The 13,534-nt window shown below is 39.3% G+C and overlaps 1 protein-coding gene across 6 annotated transcripts in view; it reads right to left on the minus strand.

Moving 5' to 3' along the window:
• Window positions 1-13,534, minus strand: part of Rspo2 (R-spondin 2) — a 136,768-nt gene that overhangs the window by 36,480 nt on the left and 86,754 nt on the right. The gene's annotated exons all lie outside the window — the stretch shown is intronic.

The raw sequence follows: 13,534 nt of genomic DNA on the forward strand, positions 1-13,534 counted from the left end.
TTTTGTAAGACTGCCTTCTGATCAACATACAGATTTTTAAACTTGTTTTTTTTCATAGTGTTATGTAAAAATGTCTTACTTAAAATAATATTTTTGTCCCTCTTAGGAAAATTAAAAAGCCGAGACTCTAAAGTTATGCTTTGGTCAAAAAGAACTATGTAATTTCCTTTTGGGGAGAGAAGTATTTTGGGCTAATAATTTGTTTTGATTTTGTCATTGCTAAAAGAAACAGATGCTAAACATCTTTTAAAAGTTTGAATCCATATACAAGACATTTCTTAAACAAAAGTATAAAATGAACTAAAAGTGTGGTCTTTTTATTTTAGCAACATTTGTTTCTGTCTGAACGTCTATCTGCAGTAGCAGATGAATGCACTTATTTCCTGAATATGGAAAATGCCAGCATTGAAGCTGAATAAAATTGAGTTTAAGATAATTACCCTAGATTCCATCAAAGCAACTTGGCATGCATCAAAATTCAATTCTAGTTAGCTGATGGGATTTCATCAGACTGTTTAAAACCCAAGGAAATGAACAAAAGGGGAGAGATGCTGAAAATTGTGTGACAAGTGTCAACCAAAACACAGAGCACACACCAAATGTTTCCCTACATGCAATGCCTGGGCCATTAAGTCTCTCTCACACATTCATGTGTGCACAAATGTGAAAGGCTAATAAATTATAATATGTTTCAAATTTTCAAATTCCCTATATGGGGTTATTGCATGACACTGACTGGAGCTGTTTGTTAGTAAGCATTGAAGCTGCATAAGATATCACTCTCTTGAGCACTGTGTCATTAAAAATGAACCTTTTTTAAAATGCCAGTACTTGGGAGGTCACTGTCCTTGTTTGAACCCCTTTAAGCAAATCCTTAATAAATGTCAGTGATTACAGAAGGAACGGTCCAAATTAGGCTACTACCACTGCTCAAGTTTTAGCTAGACACGTGCACATGTCATCCACCTGGTGGAAAGACTTCGCATAGCGGTTTTTGGAAAATACAGCTCTTATGTTTCTGATAAAGTAGAGGCAAAATGGCAACACAGAACACACCGCTTCAAACGGTGCTACAGAAGCTGGCCAAATAGCTCTTAATTCAAAGCACATTTGATGACTGTATTAAGGCAATCTGTGCACATGGAGTTGACAATTATACCAAATGGAGGAAGTGCTGAAATGTAGCAGACACTTGACATTTGAGATAGAAATTACATTAAATTACTCGAGATAGCAATACCTCTCTCAACATGTAAAATCCATGTATAGATGCAAGACAGATGCATGCAGCTTCCTTCTGTAGGGTTTGACATAAGATAAAAGGAGAAGGGAGGGGGATGGGAGCCTTTATGAGCTACATCTTACCTAAGCTGGTATTAGATTGCTTTTACCATGTCACTGCATCAGACACTCAAGAATGATACATAAGTACTCGGTATTTGGGAAAATAGACTGTTCAGACCAACCAGTCTGTTGTCACTTTCCTAAGACCTCAATGATAAAGATATATATTAATAATTCAAGTTTTTACTTTTGATTACTATCATGATCTAGATATTCTACTAATATAAGAATGTACCAACATTGAGCAGAAAAGACATTAAGACCCATGAGAAATATCTCTGAAGAAGAAAGCCTGAAAAACTCTAAAAAGAGTATTTTATATGCAGTGCAAAATGACACCAAGCTTTGTGTGAGGACCACTGTGTGCTCCAAGCATCTTAATTTCTTTTCCTGGTGCTGTATTAATACAGCCTGACCAAAAAAAGAAAAGTCAAGGAAGCAGCTTATTGTGGTCCCAATTCCAGGATATAGTTCATCACAGCAGAGTAATCAAAATGTCAAAATGAGCTTAAAACAGTGAGTCATATCACATGCATAAGCAGGAGGCAGGAGGAGGCAGAGAAGGGTTAAGACATACCCCTTCTTGGCTCTCTTTCTCCATTTTTACAGTTTAGGATCATGACAGGGAACAACGCCCTCCACAGGGGATGGGTCTGTCCACCTTCACAAAGACATATTCTTCCCCGCAGGCACTTCTAGAAGCCTGCCTCCCAAGTTATTCTAGGTTCTATAACACCACTAATCTGATTTAGCTATATAATTGGCATAGTCCAATAAAAGACTATAAATATAAGGATTTTTAAAAATTATTTGTTCACTTGAGAATCTTGCAAAGTCTACACAAATAGGAACATAGTCTAGGCTAAGTTGCACATCACTGCTCTGAGATGAAGCACTATGAGTTAAAGTACTTTTCATTTTATGCATTCCTTCTATAGTGAAAGTGTGAGTTGCATGACCATGCCCAGGGATTGGTGCGCACTGCATGATAAGGGGCTATATATTGTCTAAAGAATGCTAGGCTTGGTGTTGAAACAAAAGTCAGGCCTTTATTATTTATTTACCATTATTTAATGCACTCAGTCTCTGGGCGCCTTAGTTTTATAATGGAAGGAATGCATTTAACACATCTGAAAGCTTTGATGGGAAGCCAAATACCTCATCCTCTGCTTTTCCTCTGAAACAAAACTCATGTATTCAGAACCTCCAGAGGGTAACAGAAGGAAAGAAAAGGATGAGATACCAGTGCCCTGACTGCTTGGCCTTCCCCAAAGCCTGGGGAAGAATTCCATACAACAACAACAGACAGCCTAATTTGAACAGCCCTGAATACAGGTCCCTAGACATTCTTGCCTGTCTTCAAGGTTTAATTACTAATGTATAATGGAGTAGAGGATTGTCTCCCCAGAGCTAACATACTATAGGCACAGATTTGATAATGTATTGTCAGAATCAGTTATCAACTGTACCCACATTTCTAAGTTTATGCTCATTCCACTGCATTCAGGGTGGCTCATGCTTTTAAGTTATATAGTATATGTCATACCCATGCTTTAATGTCTTGCTTAGTGGCTGTCCTATATACATAGGCTTGAGTTCCTCAATATATCCTACATTGGTGGCAGAGACTTCCTCTTCCATGTGATCATTGTCTAGCCAACCTCAAATTTCTCAGGCAATATTCTAACTGGGAGACCCAATTTGATAGGCAACTCCTGCTGGGGTTTTGACTCTCTTCTCCCCCACTTCATTCCTTCTCCGATCTCTACTCCTTTCAATCACTGGCTTTTTGCTCTCTGCAACATGTATTGGTTCAGACAGATTATCCCCATTCATGTCCGCTAAGCTATGCACATGTCCCAGTTTTCATACTATCTTCCCATCTCAGCTCTGTTCATTTTCGCTGACACAGACCTCTCACAACTTCAAGTCTGTACTTTGCTATCTGGTCTTAGCAGCCATTAGTCTCTACTATTCACCCTGCAACTGCCATCCCCAGTGGGTAGAGTTGATAACCGATTCAGTAAATATGCATGACTTCTGTGTTCATATCTAAAGGTAAGGAGGTCAGGCTAATAGAGGTAAGGTTTGCTCAGTCCAGTGTCCTAATAAGGATGATCATTGGCTGCCTTCACTAATGTTGAAACTTAAGTGTTTCATTTACCACCCATCCTCCTACATGTGTAGTGAAATCAACTCAGCTTCAACACATCAGTTAGATAGCTTGGAAATGTAGACCCCTACACAGTGATATAAAAAGACTTCAAAAACAAATAGAAAAAAAAAGAGTGAGCAATTGAGAATCAAGATTAGATAGGTAGGTAGTTTGTTAGAGGGTGGAGGACAGTGGACTGGGCAATGTATCTCTGTGATAAAGTACTATCCAAGCACAGAGAAGATCCTAGATTTGATCATTGCATCATAACATATAAAAACATATGTTTTTATGCTTTACAGCATACAAAACAAGAATGGTATTATGTATTCCTCATGACAATTTTATGTCACAGGCACATGTAATTACCCCCATTATTATTATTGACACTTTTCAAATTTGCTTGCTTTTAATGTCGACCAAAGATTTAAGTCCTGTTCTGTCTGGGTATAAGGACTATATTACGGGCTCAGAGCACTGAAATATTGTGATGCCTGTAGAAAAGGATGCCCAACCCAGAAGGAAGGAGATAATGGATATGATGATATTGGATATAATGGAGATGGATATAATGATAAACTGGGTACACTAGCAGCATATCTAGGGAGAGATGCCTACCAATGAGTAAACTGTGAGACTGGAGCTCATGAAGAAGCTAGTACATATCAGAAGTAGCTGTGAGATGGGCTGGAAGCAAGATCGTGAGTACCAAGAGGAGGCTAGCTCATATGAGGCAGTATTGGCAAATAACAGATGTGGCAAAGACCTCACCTGAGTCCATCTCTATTTCCCTTCTACTCAGTCACACTGTGACATGTTGGCCCCATTCTACATACACCTGAAATTTAGAAAATTAAGAAACTTGATAGTTTTCAACCAAAAGGTGAACTAGTATACAACAAATTTAAAACTATTAATTTCCTGTACTGTGCTTTTCTAAGATACTCATTATGTCTGCTGTCAGTAAAGGTGTAAAATTGAAGCAAGGTGATGAGTTATCAAAGATGATCAAGTATGTGATGGAAGATCAGAAGATGACAGCTAAAGAGCCCTGAGCAGACTGGGTTATTATAGGACAAGAGGAACTGATGAACAAGTAAGTTATACACTTCCTCCTGCCCCATGTCACAAATGTAGCAAATTAGTTACTATATACTTTTCTCCTGACCCCAGCACTTCACTCAGAATTCCTTTAAAACCCATGTCAGATAAGATCATTTTAGATTATACAGCTGAAATCAGGCCTTGTGGGAACATTTTCATCCTTGACTTGAATAATATTTATGTGTTTAAAGAAAATATACTGGAAAGGAAAATGCATTAGTATGTTAATATGACAAAGTAAAAAGAAAATGGAGAATGATCCATTCAAGGATCTGGGTACAAGGCAGATGAAAGGAGTAAGAAACAGATATAGTTCACTTGGGGTAAAAGCAAAATGTGCCTAGATTAAAAAAGAAATGGGAAAAAGCAGAGGAGGAAATGTTGCACAAATACCAACCAGGGAATGGCCTGGCTTAGTAAGTTGGCAGACACAGATAGAGGGGTCACAGCAGACTGGAAGCCAAGACAAAATCCTACACTCATTAGAAAAGCAAGCAAACAGAAAAATGCATAAACATCAGGACTCCTAAGTATTTGCTGGCAATTCTACCATTAAAATCAGCCTCTGCTTAATGCTGGCCCCAAATCCAGAATGGACAGTTCATCCTGTCACCAACTGACACCTTCTCAGCGCAACATTCAGACACTTAGATTTTGAGCTGGCTATCCACAAACATGCCTGCATTTAAAAATGTCTCTTGGCCTTTCCACACCATACAAGACAAAGTCCAAAGTCCTCTTTGCCACAGACACACTTCCCAGGCAGCAACTTAAAGCTTCTGCCATCAACCATAGGGTTTGGCTTTTCCCACTGAGATTTCACGATCTCCATTAAAAAAAAAAAAAAAAAAAAAAGCCCGGACACAGCATTAGGAAACAGAATCTCCGAACATGTGTTGAGTTCATTTTGTGTTGGAAATCTACTGCTGGGCATCGGTCTACATTTATAAAAGTAGTTGAGTACCAGGTGAGACTCCCTTGGAGAAAACTAGTTTTTCATTTGCAATTAGTTATCAATTAGAGCAACCTTCTGGGTTAAGGATGGATCTTCTGAGCTCCAGAATCCCATCAGGTGCAGAACTGTGCAGGCCCTGACCTGTGACTTCATGCATATATCCATCCTGCTGTGTTTAGCGAACCTTGTTTCCTTGGTGTTTTCCATCCCCTTCTGGCTCTTACAATCTTTCTCACCCTCTACCACAGTTCTCGGAGAACTGATGGGAGGGACTTGACAGAGACATAACATTAAGGATGGAGTGTTCTAAGGTCGCTTACTCTCTGCTTGTTGTCTGGCTGTAGGTGTCTGCATTTGTTCCCATCTGCTGCAGGAGAAAGCTTCTCTTAGACAGCTTCTTATGCTACTGCCAAGGTTGCTGGTTGCTCTCCGCTCACTGACAGCAAGGTGATACCACTGAAGACCACTCAATGAATGCAGAAAAGTTAAACTGGTAACTATCTAGGGCCTTCAACACTACGGACTCGTGTTCATGGAGCTCTATGAGTATATCACAATGCCATTAGGAGACATTTAATAGCTACCTTTCTTCAGCAAAACAGTAATATTTGGTTTTCCCTTAGGTACTGGGCCTATCTAGTCTTTGGTTCTTGGTCACACAGGCAGAGTTGCAGATGAGTTTCATCTCATGGTGTAGATCCTAAATCCAGTCAGATCTTGGTTGGTTGTTCCCAAAGCTTTGTGCCACCATTGCATCAGCATATCTTATAGGCAGATCACCATGGTAGTTAGAAGGGTAGTGGACAGAGTACCTTCCAGTGCGATGGACATTAGTCAGTCCCTACTGAGGGCTCTAGATAGTTACCAGTTTGACTTCTCCATTTTCATTGAGTTGTGTAGATGTTGTCTTCAGTGATACGAGCTTGCCATGAGTTTGTAGAGCAACTGGTTGGCAGTAACCGGAGTTATTTGGCCTATCCCATGGGGTGTTTCTGGCTACAGTTCAATGAAATGGATGCTATTCCTGTTATTGGAAGCTTCATTTGTTGACATGATATATCTATTTGGGAATCTGTCTCCACTGGTATTTGATGGTTTTCATTTAGATGGACCTCATATGTGTATGTATTATTTTAAGAAGTTTCTACTAGGTTTCCACATGACCCCTTCATCAAATGGTCATTTACCTGTCCTTTGCTGTATTCTATCCCTCGCCTCTTCTGCCCTCAGTTCCACATTTGATCCTAATGTTCCAGCCCCCAACGCTCTTCTTTGGTGTATGTAGAATGGATTCTAATTGTGAGTTTGTCTAGATTCCTATGTGCATGTCTTTACGTGTCCTATGTCCCACGTCTATATATGCTTCTCATACTTTTTATTTTGCCCTTTTTCTTCTGTTCATTTGCTTTGTCCCATTTCAATTTACTGGTTTTGTTCTATCTTATTTTTTTTAGTATTCCTTAGCTGCTTCCTTGTTTTCTACTGTGAGACCACAGGGGGTAGATCCAAATGGAAAAGGAATGAGGAGAAACTGTAAAAAGTTGGGGGAGGAGAAACCATAATCAGGACATATTTTATGAAAACAATCTAGTCTCAATAAAAGAAGAATAAATAAAACAAGACTTCAAGAGCTGGAGAGATTGGTCAGTAGTTAAGAGCACCAAAAGCAAAGAAAAACCAGGTTCAACTCCCAGCATCCAAGCCATCTACAACATCAGTTCCAAGGTTTCTGACATGTTCTCCTGGCCTCCTTGGGTAGCAAGCATGCACATGGTGCACATCCACATATACATGCAGGCAAACACTCATAAAGTGAAAAAGTAAACAAATCTTAATACAAGGCCTATAGCCATCCCTGCTCACCTTTTCCTTGCACCCTGATATCTAATAATATCTCTCCTCCGACTAAATATCAGATACTATTTTAAGAGGCAGTTGACATTTATGATATGGATCTTTTGCTATTGTGTGATATTTTATTTTTCAACTGACTTGATTATCATTCTTGTTTAAATAACTCCCTTCTCTCCCCTGTTCATTTCTTCAGAACATGGGAAGGATACATAGAACAATCATAAAATCATGAATTTCATAGAACAGCAGATCTCACACTGCATAATCTATGGGAAGGTGGTCTACAACATATTTAGTAAAGTTGAGTTCAACTCAGGAAGCATTTATTCAAGTTCCATGTTCCATGTGGGTTACTCATAACTAATAATTTTGATACAGATTAAAATCATTCAAGAACAGCCTTGGAAAAGAGACAAAAACCACAAAGGGCTTCTGAAAAATATTAGCATAGGGAAGTCCCTTGAGAGATCTTCTTTACCATCTAGTAAGTATACAATATTTACTGACAAGTTTCAAGGGCAGCACCCATCCCTAGGACAACAGAGCTGTATCATATCCATATGCTTCAGATGCCAACTTCTAACCTCTCTCCAAAATCCAATATTAACTGAAAGAATATTCAAGATGATCCCAGTCACATAAAACTGATGGTAATTCACAGAGTTCTATCTCCACCTCCCCCCACAACTCTGTGGAGACACATCATGATCACACACTATTTTTCAAGGAGGGATATATGAAGCTGCTTTGGGGAACTCAGATATGACATACACAGTCTTTTGTACACCTCTCACCACAGGATCCACTGCTCTGGATGGGACTCCCATTTGAAAAATGTATTTTATCTGACAATAACCTCCCTCAGTGTTTTCTTCCTATGGAATCAGAATATTGTGTGAGAAGTATCAATTTCCTCAAGTGTATTCTATCATGTAAATCCTTCTCCTACAACATCAATTAAATGCACATACTTCAATGTCCTCAAATTTTTCTTTATCCTCATATTTTTACATTTGGGGGTTTTTGTTACCAGGCTGCGATGTACCTCTTTACACGACCACTAAATATGATGGACATTTGGCAAGAAGATGTAAGAGCATTGTGCTAATTATGAAATGTCTCTTGACCAGACAATTTTATATATCATATTCCTAGTCTCCAAAAGTCCTTAAATAGAAAAAATACTAGACCTATGGAAAAATATGTCTATATAACACAGAGATGCTGATTTGTACAGGAAACCCTGTAGTGGCATATTAATAGTGAAAATGTTTATCAAACCTGTTACACAAAATAATTGTATCATCTTAGCTACTTCTGTATGATGACAATATGAGTCATACTGGGATCTCAGTAAAAACTGCCATCTGTTCCAACAGAATGTTCTCTTGTTGCCTCTGGCCCTGAGTCCAGCTAGAGTTCAGCCCAGCAGCTGCAGAGGTGGCACAGGAAACCCATGCGAGTGACCAACTTGCTTCTACTCCTCATCAACACCACAGAAAGATCACAAGTATTAGAGGTGGAAAATGATTTCTAAGAAATATTAGGTGACTTTTTAGCAAGGCTTTCTTATCTCCCAGGGGATAAGGTGATGTCTCCCATAAAGGGGCCACTCCATATCCAGCACCATTTGTGTCCTATTAAAAGTTGATTTTATTTTTGGAGAGTCATAAAAAATGGTTTTACATTGTTCGCATTAAAAAAAGTCAAACTAGCTTAGTGCTGAGTAAAATTCATAATAGAAAGGCTCTCTGGAATTTTCCTCCTTGCCTTGTTACACATTGGACTTCAGGCCTTCGGTGGCACATGTAGTTGAGAAATTCTTTTTATAAGTGCCCATAAAAGAGGCTGGAACATGGTGCCCCAGACTGTGATTAAATAGGTCTGGTAGAGGTTCCAGATGGGAAAGGCCAAGAATGGCACAGAGGTATAGCTTCTTTCCTTTGCTCACTCATTGACTGTCCTCTCAAGGCAAGCATGAATGGCATCAGGACAGACTCCCAATGATGCTGAGACAGGAAATTCTTATTTCACTCCTTTGAATTCTATAAGAGACCTGACCTTCTTAGATTTCTCCTGCTGATGCCTACACTCAGAATTTTGTCTGGGTTTACTATCTATAGAATTAATGCTTTCCATTTGTCCTATAGGAACATCCTTTGATAGTATACTTTTCCACAGAACTTACATTAAGCTATGTGATAATCAATAAACCTAAAACAACCAGATTTCTTAAAAACAGCAGCAACAGGTGCACCGCCACTTGAAACAGGGCACAAAACAGTGATCCCAACACTTGTATAGTAGAACTCCAAAAGACTCTGGGATTTCTAAGACACTCTTCTAAGCATTCACACACACACACACACACACACACTCTCTCTCTCTCTCTCTCTCTCTCTCGCTCTCTCGCTCTCTCTCTCTCTCTCTCACACACACACACACACACACACACACACACACACACACACACAACCACTGACACCACCACTGGCAACAATAGCAATGAAAATTCTACCACCAACAGCAGGATACCAATGCTTATCCTCTGCTCATTTTCTAAGAACAGGGGAAAGGAAAAATTTTATAGCAGGGCATGATAGAGAGACTTGGAATAGGATACTTCTCAAGATATCATTCAGACCCCTGAAACAGGAGTTTAGTCACTCTGCTGCCAGAATTATTTTGTGAGCAAGTATATCAGTTTTATATAATTAATAATAATAATAATAATAATAATAATAATAAATTTACAAAGTGGCAGCTAAGGGTAAATATTCAAGTTTACAATCACTACAAATAATTATGAATGTATACAAATTACCTAGAAGCAGTATGATTTGCTTAATTCAAAATCACTACAAACACAAACCAATGGTTGCTCAAAGAAATACATCAAAGTATTTAGCAGAACACAGAGGACATCTAAAAATCAAATCTCACTTTAGATACTTCAGAGGAAAAATTGCATTATGCATACCTTTGACAATGTGTACGTCTCAGAAGAAAAGTGTTTTTGTCGAATCCTGTCTTCCAAACTATCCTTGAGGCAGGCATGTAGAAAACTGACCACATAAATTACAACCCAAATGTGAACAAAATGTAGAACACATGTCTAAAGCATATTTTCTTGACCCTGTCCTACCAAAAATGTGCTTATTTCTTGTTCTTGGTTTAATCCATCGCAAACTGCAAGCATCTATATTTCTATTACCTAAGGCTTAGTCTACATGATACTGTCAGTTTATACACACAAAAAATAGAGATTAGTGAGGTCTTGTTACTGTCACCTTTTAAAAGTAGATGTTTACAGAGATTGTCTAAGTTGGTAAATACTATTTTCATTTGCTTCCTACTAACACTTGAGAACTACTTTTTTTTTTTTTTTTTTGGTTCTTTTTTTCGGAGCTGGGGACCGAACCCAGGGCCTTGTGCTTCCTAGGTAAGCGCTCTACCACTGAGCTAAATCCTCAGCCCCGAGAACTACTTTTAAAAATAAAGTAGTGGGGAGGCGGGAGGGAAAAAAAAGAAAATAAAGTAGTGGGCACGAATGAGGTAATGTCCATAAGCAGGATTGATAAGTTTTCACATTTAAATAGTATATGCAGTAGCAGGCTTCATGTTTACATTGTTGGCATATTGCTAAGAAAATGTGTGTGGCTATGACCAACTAACAGTGAGTAGAGGTGGTCACAACACCAAATGCAGATGGCCACTAAGCATCTGTCAGAGCATCACCTAAGAGGCTGATTACTGCAATGTCAAAGAAAGAATCAAGAAAGGCAATGATGGGTACAGATCCATCCTATGTGGACTGCTGAATGTGGTGCACACACACCAAGCAGCCTCATCCAGAAAGCTGACCCTGAAGGACTAAGTATGAAAGGACTGACTTGAAGCCACATACCCTGGTGAAGTGAAGACTAGCAACATTAAAATCATAGGAGGGTAGGGCTTTCATAGAATATGAATCAAAGCATGACTAGTGGTCCCATGCTTTGGTGCATATAGACTACGACCTCTGGAATTCACCTCTCGTTATTCTACACAGCAACTTGTTGGCATGGAGGTAGCATGAAGTTATGTTTCAAAGTACTAATAAAGACATCAAATGATATTTCTGAATGGAGGGAGAGAACTGAAACTTGGATTTATCATGATACAAGACAGTCATGGCTTTTCCTTTAACTTTCACGCAGGAAAAGGAGCAGCCACAAGAAACTCAGCCTTCCTACACAGCAAGATCTTAGTCAAACTCTTTATGATGTGACTAGCAACTTGCTAAGGGCCAGGAAAGCCTCCCAGGTGCTCACTGGGACAGCCTCCTTCCCCAAATTATTGGGGGAGAACCAAAAATATTAAAACAATCATTGAGTCAACAACTACAACACATATACCTTGATCCTCACAATCACCTTCCCTCAGATCCGTGACCAACATCACTTTCTTAATATCACACACGAGTTAGCACACCTCAGTGAAACTCCTTCATTGTCCTGCGTTACTTTCCTATACAGCTCATGCCTCTGCATGAGATTATATAAGCTCATCCATTTATCTTTTTTTACCACAGTTAGTATTTCTAAATCACAAATCCTTTAAGCAATAGAACGATAAACACTAATCAACTAACATCTAATAAAACTTGCTGTCAGAGCCAGTGGGCTACTTAAACAAGTCAACACACTTTGCTATAGGAGCCGAAGAACTTGAATTTGTTCCCTGGAACAAATGAGGGTAGAAGGACAGAATTAACCCCACAAAGTCCCCGCCCTCACACCTCCGTCTTTGTGGTTGTCTCTTCCAAGCACCATTCTTTAACTCCTTGGGGTTGTTTTCTCATTTAGTGGTCAAATATATAATAGCCTGCTTATCTTTTTCTCTTAAAACACTGCCTAGTATACAACTTAAACTAGACTCAAAATTCCTCCCATTAAGAGTTTTGGGCTATTACTGTATTGTTCCCACCCGGATGAAATCTAACAGTGGGGAGGTGGAAAGGGGTGGCTGTGTCTGCAAGTACAGCTTTGACTCTTTAGGGGTCCACTCTTCTTCCCACTCGTTTCCCAAACACACTATCCATTTCTTGTCTTGTCTTTTCATTCTCCTGCGGTCTCTTAAGCTCCTCGTCTTTGTTCCCCTCTCTCACTTCTCCTCTTTGGTCGCTAAGCCAGCAGTAACATCTACATTTAAAACAACTCTTCTTTAGTCTTTGAAGGTTGGACACACAGACGTCATTTTTGGAACAAGAGAATAAAAACCACCAGTTGCAGAAGGCTCAGCACATGTTCAGGGCAACTCCAGAAACATGGTCAGCTCCATGGTCAGTCTGTGACCTTTTCCTTGCCTCCCAGAGGGTAACCACAGACCTCACCTGCCCCTTTTTAGCAATTAATCCTGCAGTTGCTGAAGTTTAGAAGTCTAAACCTTAGCGATCTCCCCACCAGTATTTTCAGTTTATAAATGAGGAAATAAGAGTCAAGAAGGGTTAACTGACTTGTCAGGAGGTCACAAAAGTTAGGAGTTGACAGGATGTAGACACCCAGACCACAGACCAAACCTCTAAAGACTAATAGAAGAGTCCAAGAAATCTTACATGTTTCATCCATAGTCGAAGAAAAGACAACTGATCAAGAACAAAAAATTAGAAATGAAATGGATACTTCAGTACAAATACATCTACTAAAGACTCTATACAGTTTTCTCCTTTTTGACCCTCACAAACAGATCAGCCTGTGGTGTGTAAGGAACTAGAACACTAGATCATCACACCAAGATGTTTCTCTTGTTATTTTCACCTATGTAGTTGTTCATTTTCTCCTATTCAATAGCTTTCAGTGTAACGTCTTAGGCACACAGCAGCTACTCCACGATACTGACCTCTAACTCCGGCCTTTCCATAATCGAAAGCAGCTGATTTTAATGCGACTGTGCTCTCGTGTAAGAGGCTCAGGCTGCATTTGAGTGCAATCAGGTTAAGATTGGCTCCAACGGGACAAAAATCCATACATATGTTGGAAAGATCTGAAAACTGCCTGTATTTCCAACCTGATTACGACTTACATTTTTGCATGGTTTGTCAAAGCAGATCACTGAAATCAAATCAAGATGGAAAGGAGGAT

Source organism: Rattus norvegicus, chromosome 7 (genome assembly GCF_036323735.1).
Source record: "Rattus norvegicus strain BN/NHsdMcwi chromosome 7, GRCr8, whole genome shotgun sequence".
Taxonomy (NCBI): Eukaryota; Metazoa; Chordata; class Mammalia; order Rodentia; family Muridae; genus Rattus; species Rattus norvegicus.